Raw genomic sequence first — 5395 nt, forward strand, 5'->3', positions numbered from 1 at the left:
GATTTGATCTAGATCTAAATGACGGGTGTTGTGTGTTGTCGTTGTTTTATACTTACATCCCGGTTCTCACTAGGAGAACATGTTATCATTGAGATTTGACCTATATCTACATGCCGGGTGTTGTGTGTTGTCGTTGTGTTATATTTACATCCCGGTTCTCACTAGGAGAAAATGGTATCATCGAGATTTGACCTAGACCTATATGCCGGGTGTTCTGTGTTGTCGTTGAGATTTGACCTAGATCTACATGCCGGGTGTTGTGTTTTGTCGTTGAGATGATTTGACCTAGATCAACATGCCGGGTGTTGTGTGTTGGCGTTGTGTTATATTTACATCCCGATTCTCACTAGGAGAAAATGGTATCATCGCCGGGAGTTGTGTGTTATCATTGAGATTTGACCGAGATCTACATGCCGGATGTTGTGTTTTGTCGTTGAGATGATTTGACCTAGATCAACATGCCGGGTGTTGTGTGTTGGCGTTGTGTTATATTTACATCCCGATTCTCACTAGGAGAAAATGGTATCATCGCCGGGAGTTGTGTGTTATCATTGAGATTTGACCGAGATCTACATGCCGGATGTTGTGTTTTGTCGTTGAGATGATTTGACCTAGATCAACATTCCGGGTGTTGTGTGTTGTCGTTTAAATTTGATCTAGATCTACATGCGGGGTGTTGTGTGTTGTCGTTGTTTTATAGTTACATCCCGGTTTTCACTAGGAGAACATGTTGTTGTTGAGATTTGATCTAGATCTACATGCGGGGTGTTGTGTGTTGTCGTTGTATTATAGTAACATGCCGGTTCTCACTAGGAGAAAATGTTATCATTGAGATTTGACCGAGATCTACATGCCGGGTGTTGTGTTGTCGTTGAAGTTTGACCTAGATCTACATGCCGGAGGTTGTGTGTGTTGTCGTTGAGATTTGACCGAGATGTACATGCCGAATGTTGTGTGTTGTAATTGACCTAGTTATCATTTAGATTTGACATACATCTACATGCCGGGTGTTGTGTTGTCGTTTAAATTTGATCTAGATCTACATGCGGGGTGTTGTGTGTTGTCGTTGTATTATAGTAACATCCCGGGTTTTTTACTAGGAGAAAATGTTATCATTGAGATTTGACCGAGATCTACATGCCGGATGTTGTGTTTTGTCGTTGAGATGATTTGACCTAGATCAACATGCCGGGTGTTGTGTGTTGTCGATGTATTATAGTAACATGCCGGTTCTCACTAGGAGAAAATGGTATCATCGCCGGGAGTTGTGTGTTATCATTGAGATTTGACCGAGATCTACATGCCGGGTGTTGTGTTTTGTCGTTGAGATGATTTGACCTAGATCAACATTCCGGGTGTTGTGTGTTGTCGTTGTGTTATATTTACATCCCGATTCTCACTAGGAGAAAATGGTATCATCGCCGGGAGTTGTGTGTTATCATTGAGATTTGACCGAGATCTACATGCCGGATGTTGTGTTTTGTCGTTGAGATGATTTGACCTAGATCAACATGCCGGGTGTTGTGTGTTTTCGTAGAGATTTTACCTAGATCTACATGCCGGATGTTGTGTGTGTTGTCGGTGAGATTTGAGTTAGATCTACATGCCAGGTGTTGTATATTGTCGTTGAGATATGAGCTAGATCTATATACCAGGTGTTGTGTTGTCGTTGAAATTTGTCCTAGATCTACATGCCGGATGTTGTGTTTTGTCGTTGAGATGATTTGACCTAGATCAACATGCCGGGTGTTGTGTGTTGTCGATGTATTATAGTAACATGCCGGTTTTTTGACTAGGAGAAAATGCTATCATTTAGATTTGACCTAGATCTACATACCAGGTGTTGTGTTGTCGTTGAAATTTGATCTCGATCTACTTGCCAGGTGTTGTGTATTGTCGTTGAGATATGACCTAGATCTATATACCAGGTGTTGTGTGTTGTCGTTGAGATTTGACCGAGATGTACATGCCGAATGTTGTGTGTTGTAATTGACCTAGATCTACATGCCAAGTGTTGTGTGTTGTCGTTGAGATGAATTGATCTAGATTTACATGCCGGATGTTGTGTGTTGTCGTTGAAATTTGATCTAGATGTACATGCCAGGTATTGTGTGTTGTCGTTGACCTAGATCAACATGCCAGGTGTTGAGAGATCTGTATGATTTAGGTATACATACCTGGAAATCGAGATATGGCTATATAAATAATTCCTAACGAACAAGACGCCCATAGAAACAGCACATTCTCGAACTGATGTACCGATTTCTTTTCATCACATCTCATTACGATAACAATATAAAGGGTAAGACAACAAGCATAGCTTTTATAGGTCTTCCTCTTAATGTTGTATTATACCATTATATATCAGCTAAATGGTAATTTGAAATTTATGTATTGGAAATGTATTCTTCCTTTCTCTGTATGGTCTGCTAACCGGCCTTAATTTCATGTCATATCATGATGGCAAAGTACGATTTATTGCTGATAGTCACCAGGAGGCCCAAATTGCCATCTCTTCTTTACGATTTGTTTTTCTGTTCTATTTTTTTTTTTATCTGTAAATAATCATTCTGAAACCCACTACAATGAATTTGTTTACAAATTTCAATTTTTTGTTTGTTTGTAAATATACTAGATTTAATGATGCAATGTATTAACGCTTAACAGGCTTACAAGTGAGACCGAATATTTTAAAACATATCAACATTCCAAAGGTCAACGTTGCTGAATACACTGCCTTTCGTTGAAAGATGTGGAGAAGTCCCTAACTTAGAGGACGGATAACAAAATAATCTTTGGTATTGCTGGATTTGTTTTAAAGTGGAAGAATAGCGACCCCTCTGTGAGGAACTGACCAAGTATTATATTTCATATCATTGGACAGTCTTTTATTCAATATAAAGTTTCCCTTTCCTGCGTTCGGGTATGCGATTTTATCTTACAATAAGATCAAACGAATAAGGTACACAAATACTTACATTTCATCTTACTTATTATATAGTTCTTTTACTTAGTATGTTCATACAGCTAATATGTTTTTTCTTTATAATCGTTGTTTGTTCATACACTTACAGTAATACATTTAATATGTTCAAGACGTAATATGCTCACAGACCATATATCTTAATAAATCTAAGATCTTTATAGGCTTGACGCGTTCATCAATTTAATATTATATGTTCGAAAATGTTATATGTATTTGATAATACACTAATTATGTTCATATTATGAATATATTCACGGACTCAATATTTTCATAGATGTCTAATATTTTCATAGCCTTTGTATGTTCATACACATGTATGTTCAAAGTTTTTATGTTCATAGATTTAATTTTGTTCTCAGACTTTACATGCATATTTTCGTGAAATCATATGTTCTAAGACTAAGTATTTCTATAAATCGAATATTTCCGTTAAATGTATGCTAAATATGTTCATAGACATGTTTTTCATATTGATAGTTATATTGTGTTAAAAACTTGATATCTTCTTAAACTTTATATATTCATACACTTAATATCTTCATTAACTTTTTATATTCATACACCTAATACGTTCAGGACTTCACACTTTCAACACCACATCTTTATTACTGCATAGACCTGATGTCTAGTTTCCTTATAGTCAAAATATGTCCATAAACTTAATATGTGCAATACATCAAATTTTCATAGATATAACATTGTCATAGACTTGTATATCAATAAGCCTAATATGTTCGCAGAATTTAATCCGTTCAAAGATAATAGATTTTTATAGACTTAACGTCTCCATCGATATGGTTTATCCATATGTCCATAAACTAAAATGTTCATATATTCCTACGCCGAACTATCATACATGTAACCGATACCTTAAAGATCTCCGTGCCAATTGTACGAGGATCCTTCAATGTTTTCTCCTTCCGCGGACATGAACTCACTTTTTTTTTAATATTAATGAGGTTGAGGTCAGCGCGTGGTGAAACCTGCAGTGTTGGTTGGTTTAGCGAAAACATGGCTGCACTTGCAGCCAATCACACCACGGGTCTCGGCACGCGGCTGACCTCAACGTCATTAATATTAAAAAAGGTGGCAGGCTGACTGTGAAAAACTTTGAAAGTCTGAAATGGCGTGTTTTTTGGAGGAAACGGAGTTCATGTCCGCGGAAGGAGATTACATTTACGTGCATATAAGAGGTTTTTAAAAGAGAATTAGTCCATCTTCCCGACGGTACTTAGCATTTTCCCGCATATCAACTAGAAATGTTGTTTTTGATGCAAGAAAGTTAGGTGGGGTCGACGTTTCGACATCGAAAGCTTTCCTCACTTCTCGAATATAAAAACTTGTAAAATTACTCTGAACACCTTAGTGTAGGTCCAAATATAGCTGTAACAAATTATCAGGTCAACTGTGGCCTAATTGAGCTACAGTTATATCCAAACGGAAAATAAAGGGAGTGTATTGTATATAGGACAAAGGACTGTGCAGTGGGACAGGGATCCTTAAGTTTTACGCAATCCGCTGTTCTATTGTGCACTTTTATCCTTGTCGACCTGTTACGTAAACAACCGCCGTAAACAATCGGTCAGGGGCCTATAATACTATGAAGCATTGCAGGTCTGAGTGCCTGACATATAACCACAAGGTGTTTTTTTTTTGCATTTTGCTTAATGTGGGTAGCTAAATAAACCTATCTGAGAGCTTGGAATCCTAGCCGTCAGAGCCCAGTATTTCTGTTCCCAATTCGACACATAACATAATTTCAAGATCAGATTAAACTCGTGGAAAATGCCCTGTGTCATTACTTGATCGCGATCAAGGTAAAAAACCCCGTTCAAATTATGAAATTACAACAGAAGTACTTCATAACTAGGATTGTGTGTCAATAAGTATAGATTCTTATTGACAAAGACTGAATCACAAGCCTCTACATGTTTAAACGTCCTTTACATAACAAGGGCTCTTTAGCGTTCATGACCCATTTTACTGTCAGGTAACTCGCACATCTGTTCTAGATCTGTCCGGTTTGGTTTGTAGCATATGCACAGAACACATGTTGCATGTAATATACACCATAGGCGTATTCAATTGTAATTGTAATTATTTTGAGCTACTGAGCTGCATATGGTATTGAATATTTAACAACAAATTGATTTATTATTTAAATTTTTAATGCAAATAGGATGACACAGTTATGTAAACCTCACCGGGCGTTTCATTACTATGTTACAGCAGCATCGCAGTATCTCGATGGTACCTATCGATAACCTCATTTTTAGGACATGCCCTGGCGCGAACACAGACAACGAAATATATTTGTAATAATATAAGCCTACGTTTTAAATTCGCTCCGACCACGTGATGTCACATGAGCTATCAACGGCAACATTGACGCTTTTTTTTTTTTTTTTT

This window comes from Mizuhopecten yessoensis, unplaced genomic scaffold (genome assembly GCF_002113885.1).
Source record: "Mizuhopecten yessoensis strain PY_sf001 unplaced genomic scaffold, ASM211388v2 scaffold5865, whole genome shotgun sequence".
Classification (NCBI taxonomy): domain Eukaryota; kingdom Metazoa; phylum Mollusca; class Bivalvia; order Pectinida; family Pectinidae; genus Mizuhopecten; species Mizuhopecten yessoensis.